General features: G+C 34.5%; 1 protein-coding gene across 1 annotated transcript in view; it reads right to left on the reverse strand.

Moving 5' to 3' along the window:
- Positions 1-10,949, reverse strand: part of ZNF618 (zinc finger protein 618) — a 114,972-nt gene extending 104,023 nt beyond the window's left edge. Inside the window, exon 1 of the mRNA XM_051979976.1 lies at positions 10,910-10,949. The gene's annotated coding sequence lies outside the window, so the exon portion shown is untranslated. The remainder of the gene's footprint in view (positions 1-10,909) is intronic.
- Between the last annotated feature and the right edge of the window lie 2,208 nt (positions 10,950-13,157).

Here is a 13,157-nt window from a genome sequence, read left to right on the forward strand (position 1 = left end):
CAATGAAACAAGTAAATTTCATTTATTTCTGATGAAAACACCAGAGCTGAACAGAAAACCTGATCTTCAAATATAAAACTCAAAAGAGAAGCATAAAGAAGTAAAAAGGAAAGAAAAATATAATTGTTTCTTTTAAAAGCCAAAAATTTACATCCTTATATGGGAAAATTATATGCTTAACACTTGAGAACTATATTTCTGTTAGGGGTATACTTAAAGGGTGCAGGTATAATTTGATTTTATTGTTATGATATAAAATAGGAAACTAGAGGTGGAAAGGGGATTGTACTAAAAGAAATGGAAAGGGAAGGTAAAATGGGGTTAATTACATCTCATGAAGAAGCAGAAAAAGACTTATTACAATTTAGGGAAAGAAGAGAGGGGGAAGAATACTGTGTAAACTTTACTCTCATCAGATTTGGATCAAAGAGAGAATATCAGACAGATTGAGCTCACAGAGAAATTTGTCTCATCCTATAGGGAAGTAGGAAAGGAAAGGGAATAGGAAAGGGGGAGGCTAATGGAAGAGAGAAAAGAAGTAGAAGAGGGAAGGGATAAAAAAGGAGGAGGGGTTATAAAAGGGGAGGGCTGCTTGAGGGAGGTGATGATAAGAAACAAAACCCTGAAGAAGAGAGAAAGAGAGAATGAAAGACAAAAGTATAGTGTGGGGAAATAAGAAGTGGGAAATAAAAAGTAATTTTTAGTAATTTTAACGAATTGTGAATGTGAATGGGATGAATTTTCCCATAAAATGGAAGCAGACAGCAAACTGGGTTAAAAGCCAGAGTTCTACAATATGTTGTTTACAAAAAAACACATTTAGAGCAGAGTGATACATACAGAGAAAAGGCAAAAAGCTGGAACAGAATCTATTATGCTTCAGCTGAAATAAAAAAACAAGGGTAGTAATCCTGATCTCAGATCAAACAAAAGCAAAAATGGATCTCATTAAAAGAGATAAGGAAGGAAACTACATTTTGGTCTACCTGCTATCTGAGGGAGGGGGTAGAGGGAAGAAGGGGAAAAGTTAGAACAGAAGGTTTTGCAAGGGTCAATTTTGAAAAATTACCCATGTTTTTGTTTTGTCAATAAAAGCTATAATAATAAAAAAAGAAAGAAGTTAAGGAGGTAAATAGAATTTTAGAAAAGTTAAGTATGATAGACCTTTGGAGAAAACTGAAGGGAGACAGAAAGGAATATACTTTTTTTTCTCAGCAATACATGGAACCTACATAAAAACTGACGATATATTAGCACATAAAAACCTCAAAATCAAATGCAGAAAGGCAGAAATAGTAAATATATCTTTTTCAGACCGTGGTGCAATAAAAATTACATATAATAGAAGGCCAGGGAATAATAACCAAAAATTAATTGGAAACTAAATAATCTAATCCTAAAGAATGAGTGGGTGAAACAACAAATCATAGACACAATGAATAATTTTATCCAAGGGAATGACAATAATGAGACAACATACTAAAATTTATGAGATGCAGCCAAAGCAGTTCTCAGGACAAGTTTTATATTGCTAGACACTTACTTGCATAAAATAGGGAATGAGAAGATCAATAAATTGGGCATGCAACTAAAAAAGCTAGAAAAAGAACAAATTTAAAACCCCCAATTAAATACCAACTATGTAAAGGGGATATTAATAAAACTGAATGTAAGAAAACTCCTGAACTACTAAACAAAAATAAGAGTTGTTTTTTATGAAAAGCAACAAAATAAACCTTAAGTTAATTTGATTAGAAGTAGGAAAGAAGAAAATCAGATTGTTAGTATCAAAAATGAAAAGGAGGAACTTTCCATCCAATAAGGAGGAAATTAGAGCAATAATTAGTTGCTATTTTGCCCAATAGTATCACAATAAATCTGATAATCTAAGTGATAAGATAAACCTAATACAAAAATACAGATTGCAGATTAACAGAAGGGAAAATAAATTACTTAAAATAGTCCCATTTTAGAAAAAGAAATCAAACAAGTTATTAATTAATGGCCTAAGGAAAAATCTTCAGTGCCAGATAGATTTACAAGTGAATACTACCAAACACTTAAAGAACAATTCCAATACTATGCAAACTATATAGAAAAATAGGGAAAGAAAGAGTTCTACCAAATTCCTTTCATTCACAGATATGGTGGCAATACCTACACCAGGTAGGGTCAAAACAGAGAAAGAAAATTATAGACCAATTTCTCTAATGAATACTGATGCAAAAACATCTTAAACAAAACATTAGCAAAAAGATTACAGCAAGTTATCCTCAGGATAATATACCATGACCAAATAGGGATTTATATCATGAATGTAGGACTGGTTCAATATTAGGAAAACTATTAGCATAACTGACTATATCAATAACCAAACTAATAGAAATCATATGATTATCTCAATAGATGCAGGAAAAGCTTTTGACAAAACCAACCCCCATTCCTATTAAAAATACTAGAAAGTATAGGAATAAATGAGTTTCCCTTAAAATGATCAGTAACATCTATTTAAATCATCAGCAAGCATCATATGTAATGGTGATAAATTAGAACCATTCCCAATAAGATCAGGAGTGAAACAAGATTGCCTTCTGTCACCATTACTATTCAGTATTTCATTAAAAATATTATCTGGCATTAAAAGAAGAAAAAAATTAAAGGAATTAGAATAGATAACGAGGAAACCAAATGATGTGATGGTATACTTAGAGAATCCTAGAGAATCAACAACAACAACAAAAAAAACTACTAGAAACAATTTATAAGTCTAGTAAAGTTGCAGTATACAAAATAAATCCACATAAATGATCAGCATTTTTATGTTACCAAGAAATTCCAGCAGCAAGAGACACAAAGATAAATTCCATTTAAAATAATTGTAGATAATATAAAATATTTGGGAGTCTATCTGCAAGACAAAGTCAACAACTATCTGAACACTTTCCACACAAATAAAGTTAGATCTAATCATTTGGAAAAATATCAAGTGCTCATAGTGAGTTAATATAACAAAAATGACAATACTACCTAAATTAATCTACTTATTCAGTGCATTACCAATCAAACTTTGAGGAAATTACTTTATGAAGCTAAAAAAACAATAAATAATAAAGTTCATCTGTAAGAACAAAAGATCAAGAATTTCAAGGGAATTTATGAAAAATAAAAAACAAATGAAAGTGGCCTAGCTGCACCAGACTTTAAACTATATTATAAAGCAGTGGCCATCAAAACTATTTAGTACTGTCTGAGAAATAGATTCACAAGACACAATAGTCAATGACTATAGTAATCTAGGCTTGATAAATCCAAAGACCCCAGATTCTTGGACAAGAACTTATTATCTGACAAAAGTTGTTGGGAAAATTGTAAATTAGTACGAAAGAAACTAGGCATTGACACATACTTAACACCCTATACCAATATAAGATAGAAATGAGTTCATAACTTAGACATAAAAAGTCATACTATAAGCAATTTAGAAGAACAAAAAATAGTCTACCTCTCAGATCTGTGGAGAAAGAAGGAAATTGTAGCCAGAAAAGTACTAGAGTACATTATGGAATACATGGAATGAATGGATAATTTTGATTGTATTAATTTCAAAAGCTTTTGTACAAACAAAGCCAATGCAGACAAGATTAAATGGAAAGTAATAAACTGGGGGAAGGGGGGGAGGGAATTTACATCCAAGGGTTCTGATAAAGGTCTCATTTCTAAAATATAGAGAGAACTGACTCAAATTTATAAGAATTCAAACCATTCTCCAAATGATAAATGGCCAAAGGATATGAACAGAAAATTTTCAGAAATTAAAACCATTTCTAGTCATATGAAAAAATACTCTAAATCACTATTGATCAGAGAAATGCAAATTAAGACAACTCTGAGGTACCATTACATACCCTTCTAATTGGCTAAGATGACAGGAAAAGATAATGATGAATGTTGAAAATGTGGAGAAACTGGTTCACTAATACATTGTTGGTGGAGTAATGAACTAATCCAATCATTCTGGAAAACAATTTGCAACTATGCCCAAAGGACTATAAAACTGTGTATGCCCTTGATCTAGCAGTATCTCTACTGGGTCTGTATCCCAAAGAGATCATAAAAAAGGGAAAAATACCCACATGTACAAAAATGTTGTAACAGTCCTTTTTTAGTAGCAAGGAACTGGAAATTCAGTGGATGCCCATCAGTTGGAGAATAGCTGAACAAGCTATGTTATATGAATGTTATGGAATATTATTGTTCTATAAGAAACGATCAGCAAGACGATTTCAGAAAGGCCTAGAGAGACTTATGCTGAATTGATTTTTAAGTGAAGTGAATAAAACCCAGAAAACATTGTACACAGCAACAAGATTTTGAAGGACTTGTCTCTTTTCAATAATGTGGTGACTCAGGCCTCTTCCAATAGACTTGTGATGCAGAGAATCATCTGTACCCAGAGAGAGCTGTGGGAACTGAGTGTAGATCACAACACAGTATTTTCACTTTTCATTGTTGTTTGCTTGCATTTTGTTTTCTTTCTCATTTTTTCCTTTTTCATCTGATATTTCTTGTGCAGCATGATAATTGCTAAAATACATATAGAAGAACTTCACATTTTTAACATATATTGGATTACTTACCAAGAAGTGGGAAGAAGGGTGGGAAAGAATTTTGGACAGAAGATTTTGCAGGGGGAAATGTAGAAAATTATCTATACATGTGTTTTGAAAATAAAAAGCTTTAATAAAGGGGAAAAAAAGAAATGATGAGCAGGCTGATCTCAGAAAAACCTAGAAAGTCTTATATGAACTGAAACAAAATGTAATGAGCAGAACTTGAATACTATGTACAATAACAGCAATATTATAACAATGATCAACAGTGAAAGACTTATCTACTCTGATTAATATAATGAATCAAGACAATTCCAAAGGAACCATGATGAAAAATGCTCTCTATGGATAAAAATGAACTTTGAATGCAGACTGAAGCATTCTTCTTTTACTTTCCCTGTTTTTCTTGTTTTTTGTGTGTCTTTTCTTTGTAACATATTTAATATGAAAGTATAATTTGCATGACTTCACAAGTATAATAAATGCTGCTTGCCATCTCAAGGGATAGGAGGAAAGAATGGACAACTCAAAACATTAAAAAATGAATATTAAAAATTTTTAAATTAAATTGGAAAATTGTTAACAAATAAAAATAAAAATTTTAAAAAGAGAACGTAAATTCATAAAATAAAAACACATACTGATCTCAGCACTGATTAGCTCATCTGATTCTTGGCATTGTTCCTCTGAGCTCTAGCCACAAACTCACTAATACAGACTCTAAGCCACACTCTACTAGGATCAATTGAGAGACAAGGTTCAGGACAAAGTGGGCTATAAAATCACAAGATAAAAAAATCCGATGGTGGCAGGTGTGATCACAGATGATACGGTTGAGCAGTTTCCACTGTCTTCCACTGGTTATTGTATATCCCCTGATATACACATAGGTATGCACATGAATGTAGTATGAAGCAGTATTTTCTGGATTACAAAAAATACCAGCAAAAATCTACAAATGAAGATTCTTCAGACCTCAAACAAAATTTCACCAGTCTGTCAAATTAGCAGTGACTTCAACACATCCCACCAAATTCACTAGATTTCCCAACTTATGTCTACACATTTCTTCCTTAATGATTAGAAAGGGGTGTGATACCCTGAAGCTGACATACTCAAAATCTTAGTAGAAAAAATATTAGTCAGTTGAATGAAAAGAAGGAAAAAATTCCACTGCCTTCAAACAGAAGCTAGATGCCCATTTATTGAATGTTGAAGAGATTCCTGCTTAAAGTAGGGGTTAGGCTAAATGACTTCTAGCACAATTCTTTTAAGTTTCCATAATTTAGTGCATTTATGACACTTTTGGGAGGGTTAACAATTTTTAAAATCTCCATCTCATTTCTCAGAATCCCCGGGAACCTGAGAATTGGTGCTGCTTTAGTTGTGTGTGCCACTATATACAAACAAAATGTGGGTGTTGAGGGGGAAGGTACACAGGAGAATCAAATTTTGACTGGCTCATCTTAATATTACTCAGAGTTGGATATTAGCTCTTTAAAGAACAAACATAAATTTGTATTGTGGTGAACAATTAATAATTCTACATGGGGAATTAAAACCACTTCAAAGGCAGGAAAAGATACCTTTTTAAAGTCCTGTTAAGTAAAAATTTTCTGGGTTTTTTTGTTTGTTTCAAAGATGGAGCATCAGGCTACTATTTTTCACATTAGCCATTTTGCTGGTAAATTACATCCACACATGCAGAGATCAACACATACTTCAACTACAAATAAGCATCTCGAACCAGAAGGAACCTATTGAAAAAAAACTACACTCTTAGTCAAGAAGCCTAAATCAACTTACCGTAGAAACTCATTAATTAACACCATACTAATTCATAATTTGAGATACCTCTGATAATGGCTGGACTGAAGTTTCCCTGTGCATTATCAGTAAAAAAAAAATGGTTTACTATGCAAATGAATAGTATAAAAGAAGATGACAGGAGTCTTTAAGCTATCAGATTGCTTTCACACACTTCTAAAACAAAAGATCTCTGGAGAGAGCTGGCACAGACCATAACAGGGCTATCTAGTCTAACCCCCACACTTTACAGAGGCAGAGCCTGAAGCCTCTGAAGACTGCTACATTTACCCCAACTCACACGGGTACTTTACAGTAATATCTGATCTGCCCACAAATAAAGGAGATCATGTCACATACTATTTTGTCTATTTCACAATACCTAGCACAATGGTAGGCACATCAAGAATGCTTAATGCTTGTTATAAATCAATGTGATAAACACAAAAGGCTCTTGTGTCTCTTGAATAAAGGAGATGTGGCAGGAATTATGCTTGGAAGTAATATTAACAATGCCTTCCGTTTGTATGGTACTTTTACAAACTACAAATATATTTTTTGCCTTTGATCATCTCACCCATTCTAGGAGGTAAACAAAGTAAGCATGGTTATGCTTGTTTTTACAGAGAAACTAAGGCAACACTAGCTATAGTGAAAACAGACCAAGTTAAATCTGAACCTCAGTTTGCCTATTTCTCTAAGATGGAGATAATCTTACTTTGGCTATCATTTCATAGTGTGTTAAGGATCACTGGAGAGATTATGTCCGAGGGCTACAGAATTATATAGACAGTTATTCTAGGGAATGAGGTAGGCTCAAAGTGGTGGTAGGGAAGAAGTCAGTTTCATTGGAAGAAAGAAATACAAAATGGTCCACAAGAAAAAAGGTTAATATAAAAGCTGTGCATTTTTTTAACATGCAAAAATATGCAAGTGGCAAATCTATGCTGACCTAATTAGTTCACATTACTCCAAATACCAAAAAAAAAAAAAAAAACCAGGAAAATGACGATTCTACAACCTTCGAAAATTCAGCTGTTGCTAACTCAAGTCTTCCCTTCAATGGATCTGAATGAGCAAAGTTTGGCTGCATGCACAATTATGTAATGTGTAGCTTTTACACTGGTTCTATGTTAACCCCAAGTGCCTATAATGCTGGACTTATAAAACTGGCTCCATTTTGGTTACAAGGGAGTAAAATAAAACTGCATTAAGTTGTTTCCTAGGATCAGAAACACCAAATCCCTCCTGTCTTCTAATTCCTAAGTAGCCTATGCTGTTGGTTTTGGTCTCTAGCCAGAGGCCTTTCAGGGAAAGATCAAACAAAAGTACACTCCGGGCCAAAAGGAAGAAAAGTTGGACAAAGGTGAAGCAGTTTGTCATGTTTCCAGTGAGTGACAGGACCAGGACCAAAGCCTGGGTCTCTCTCTTGGCTTCTTTTGGGCTGGAATTTCTTGACACCATAACATGACAGGAGTGAGACTCTGAAGGCCCTCTCAGATCTAATATTCTACGCTCTAAAATCCCTTGGACTCCAATATTTCACATCTTATACTCTAATATGTCTTCCCTACTCAAACTATCAACTCCATGTCCTTCCCCCACTTTCCAACCCTCTATCAGTAACCTGGATTCTACCCCTGGGATCCCAAGGCTCTGACAGGTTGAGCTTCCACTTTATCTTGCCCTGAACTAGGCCTTCACTTCCCAACTTTCCCCTAGCATGTTGCCCTGCATGTATATTTGCCCTTTCTCGCTTCCTTTTAATATTTGTTCTCTCATTAAAATATAAGCACCATGAGACCAGAGACCTTTTCTTTATTTAGCCCACTACCTAGAATATAATTAGCATTCAATAAATGTTCTATCTCTCATCTTTCAAGATATCTGACAAGTCTTAAAAATTTTTTGGTGGCCAAGATATCAAGCACACAAGTCAGAATTCACCATTTCTAAAATAATGTTAATAACAAAAGGCTCTATTTTTGCACCTCCCTACCCATACCAAAATGTTACAAATAAATGATTTATTATGCTAAATAGATGTTATTTGCTTAGAGTGCCCTCATGTGTCTCTACATTGTAACACCATCCTAGGTGTTTCAAGGATGTAACACTACTTTTCATCACAACATCCATGCAAAACAGACCATAAGCTCTTGAGGAAGAAAAATATTATTTTTCATCTTTGTATCCCACTGCCTAACATGGTGCTGTACACAGAGTATGCACTTAATAATTGTTTGAAATGGATCATGCCTTTTGGTACTCCTCAATACCTCTAAGATATCAAACAAAAAGAGAAGATAACTTTTCAAAAGCCCATCCCCACCTCAGCTCCTTCTCCATCTCTCAGGATGTGGACAATTTTCCCACAGATTAACCAAAAAAGAAAAAGAAAAGTGATGGACACTTCAAACATCAATTTAATATTATTGGGAGGGAGAGACAATGACAAAGGTTCCCTGGAGAAAAATGAGGAAGAAAAATTTAAGAAAAATGAAGGAACAAAAGTCTGGTTCAGGTCTCAGGTAGAAGTATGTGCTAGCTGAAAAAGTTCCTTATCTCTTCTGGGGAGTACTTTGGGTTAGACTGCTGCTCCTACTAGTTTCATTTTCTAGAGAATAAAGTAAGATTATGACAGTGTGTGGCTGAGGTTTTTGTCTTATACAAACTCACAAATGAGACATGGATGAGATTTTAGAACTGAAGCTATTAAACTGTAGTCTGTGAATTCAAAAAAATTTATAATTGTATTTCAATACAAATGCCTTTCCTTTGTCATGCTATGTATTTAAGCATTTAAAGGTGTTATTCTGAGAATGAACCACTTCAGACTGCAAAAGGGAGTGGATGACATAGAACAGGTTAAGAATCCTTATTTTGCCTCTGTTCTCTTTTGAGAAAGCTTGGAAAAAATAAAATGTTATCAAGGGAGCTTCTTTGCTAAACAGAGAGTGTAGAAGGCTGAAAAATGGGTTAGACGAATAGAAGTTAAAAATCTTGAATAAGAAAAAAGTAGCACCATCGCTTTTCCATGTGATTTTTTCCTTTCTCTTGAAGCTCTTCAGCAAATGAAGTCCCCATTTTTGAAACAAAAGTACCACTCTTATAAAAGACCACCAAAGATCAGAAGACAATTCTTCTCAGCCTCCAAAAATACATACATACTTGTAAAAAAAGATGACTATGACTCTGGGAATAATTTCTCTTAGAGTTAAAGTTTTTCTTTGTATAAATGTGACTATTTCTAATTTATGACTTTGGACTTCTAAGAATCTTGCTTTAATCAGATGAAGACAATGGAAGAGAAGATATAGAGAAGTGGCAACTCCTGCAAGAAGCCTTTCTGGATTCTCTAATTAGTTAATACTCTATCCAGGAGTCCTCAAACTTTTTAAATATGGGGCCAGTTCACTGTCCCTCAGACTGTTGGAGGGCCGGACTATAGTAAAAACAAAAACTTTGTTTTGTGGGCCTTTAAATAAAGAAATTTCATAGTCCTGGGTGAGGGGATAAACATCCTTAGCTGCTACATCTGGCCCACGGCCGTAGTTTGAGGACCCCTGCTCTATCCCTTTTCAAATGATCTTATGTTTCCTTTTCTGTGCACAGGTTTTATTCATATTCTACTCCATCCCATTACCAATCTCAATAATGTTAAATCCCTGAGACAGAGACTGTTTTTCCCTTGGTCTTTGGATCTTTAAGATCTAACCCAATGCCTTTTGCACACAGTAAATGCATAATAAATGACTTCTGAAATAACATTACTAGGTCTGTATCCCAAAGAAATTTTTAAAAGAAAAGGATCTTTATGTAAAAAAATAATTCCAACAGTTCTTTCTGTGGTGGCAAAGAATTGGAAAATGTGGGTGTTTGCTCATCAACTGCGGAATAAGTATATGATTGTGATGGAATAGCATTATGCTATAAGAAATGATGAGCAGGATGCTTCCAGAAAACCTGGAAACTCTTACATGAACTGATACAAAGTGAAGTTAAGTAAAACCAGGAGAACATTATATAAAAAATATAATATATATTATATACTTATATATAACATAATATATAAATATAATATATGTTATATATTTATATTATATATAAAATAAAGTAATATTACATAAAATGATGCCAGATAATTCCAAAGGACTTATGATGAAAAATCCTATCCACCTCCAAAGAACTAACGGAATATGAATGTAGACTGAAGCATACTATTTTTTATTTCTTTATTTTTTCTTGGTTTCTTTTTGGTTTGTGTTTTCTTTCAAAACATGACCAATATGGAAATATGTTTTGCATGTATAACCTATATCAAATTGTTTGCGATCTCACAGAGGGGAAAGAGGAAAGATGGAGAAAATTTGGAACTCAAAATTTTTTAAAAAACAAATATCAAAAATTGTTTTTACTTGCAATTGGGAAAAAATAAAATATTTTTAAAAAATAAATAAATGCCTGATGAATTGAATTCAGAAGGAACATACCTGCCAGCTGTGTTCCTCCTTCCGGTAGCACCGGCCCCTTCAGCCTAAAAAACAAAGAACAAAACAAAACACACCCATATCAAGGGATGCCAAAAACACACCAGATTTACCCTCACCAGCAGGAATATTCAACCCAGCCAAGCATGTACATTCATAAGCCAAATCTATAGAGTAGCTTCAGGGATGAAGTAAAGATGTCCCTGATCTCTGACGATAGCATCTGCCTTCCTTTTAATAGATTTGTTAGATACAGAGGGCATCATATCCTGATGCATGGAAAAAGCTACTAGCTCCCTTCCTACTAAATCTAACTCTAGTACTAAGCTGGAAGAACCTTGTCCTCTTTCTACTTCTGCTGCCTTAGTTCTGCTCCTTTAAATTCTGTCTTGGTGCCCATCATTTCTGCAAACCCCAAACACCAACTACTGCAGTGCCCAAGGGACTTGGTTTAAAGTAAGTAACCAGCTAAATCTGAGATTGAATTGCACCATTTTTATTTTCAGCTGGGATTTCCAATAAAACAGGAACAGCAGATTTATTCCTGCCAACTGGAGAAAAATCCTATTACATTAAAATATTCTATCCTTCCAACGTGAGTGCAGGCAAGAAGCGCAAGGATAGTGGAAGGTATTTTTTAATATCTTGTTGGAATGCTGACAAATGAAAGATGCACAGATGAGGTAATAGCAGGTGATGGACATGGGAGAAAGCAGGACTCCTGGGTTCTCAATCCCTACTTGGCATATGACTCATTTGCTGACTTTGGCAATTCATTCCTAGTCACCATGAATGCAGAATGAAAACAGTATGGCTCCTGTATCTTTCATTAAGTAATGAAACATTCAGCAGTAATGTTAAGGATAGAAAGCCTTTTCTGAGAGTTACAGAAGAAAAGGGTTCTAAGAAAGACTACTAAGTTGTATTTCCAAAAAAAGACAAGTTCACTTTTAAGTGTGTCTATTCTACCACAATTAGGAAGGCGGGACAATTGAGCTATGGGGACGGAAAGACAGCTGTTGCTTGTAATAATTCTGATGAAGGCACCAGCCCCTTACTCTTGTGCTCTGAAGCAAAAAGATACAGGACCTCTTGGCTGGTGGTCTAGACTGCAATTATTCCACTAAATATAACTGCACAGCTAATTATCTAGGAAGAAGGAAAAGAGAAAAAAGAAAAAAGAAAGTGTCTATGTGAGAACACATACTCATGTCGGGTAAGGATTCTTCACTATGGTGCAGGACTGCTGGTGATGTCTGTAGGTGGTTTTCCCTGTTTCTGTGCTCTTTTGTGTTCTGTATAACCCTGACTATATGCTTTGTGCTGCCTGAAATCTCAGACATAAAAACAAAGGGTTTTCCATAATGATTCTTTTCCTCCACGTTCTGGGCTCTTCTCTCTACTCTTGGGATTGTCTTGCTAGAGGTTATAGCAGTCTCTCTTTTATCCTTCTTACCCCGATCTCTCTGAATCTTCATCTTGTCATTTATAAAATGGAGATAGTGAGGCTATATTTTAATTATTAAGATAATATTATTAATTATATTGGCATTGCACTTTTAACTTTGTGAAGCACTTTCTTATCTATAATCTTATTTGATGCTCATAAAACCAAAACGGGAAATGTCATCCACAATTAACAACAAAGGGGCCTCAAGAGTTGCAAAAGGTCACAAAGTTAGTTACCTGCAGAGGAGGGATTCTTTTCCTCATAATGCATCACCTGCATACCTCCTGTGTACAAGGTACTTTTTTCTGGGGATAGGGAATAAGAAGATAGCCCTTGAGGAATTTAAGAAGAAATTTCCAGTTGAAGGTTTGCAAAAGTTAACTCTACTAGTTATTAAACCAGAAAGTAAAGTCTGATTTCAGTTTTTCATTACTGCTAGCCATTTCTTAAAGGCAGGTATGATCTCACCAAGTTATCAGAGATGACTGTTGGGAATTGTTATACCTAAGCTTTGGAGCTGGGGACCCAAGGTTAAACAAGATCAAGAAACAGCATATACTTTATCTGTAACCAAGAATGGCATGCAGAATCTATCTGGGGGAAGCCATTGATTTCAAAAAACCTTGCATCCAGCAATTTCCAATCCTGCCTTTAGAGGCTGTATGGGGGATTCTGCAAAAATTCTCAAAAAATGGTATTAATTTTAATTAGCTTTGATTTGAAAAACCTATACACTCAATGGAACCCTTTGACAGATGAAATCAAGCCAATAGCATGAGAATGGTGATCACAAAAAGAATC

The sequence above is a fragment of the Antechinus flavipes genome, chromosome 2 (assembly GCF_016432865.1).
Source record: "Antechinus flavipes isolate AdamAnt ecotype Samford, QLD, Australia chromosome 2, AdamAnt_v2, whole genome shotgun sequence".
Lineage (NCBI taxonomy): Eukaryota > Metazoa > Chordata > Mammalia > Dasyuromorphia > Dasyuridae > Antechinus > Antechinus flavipes.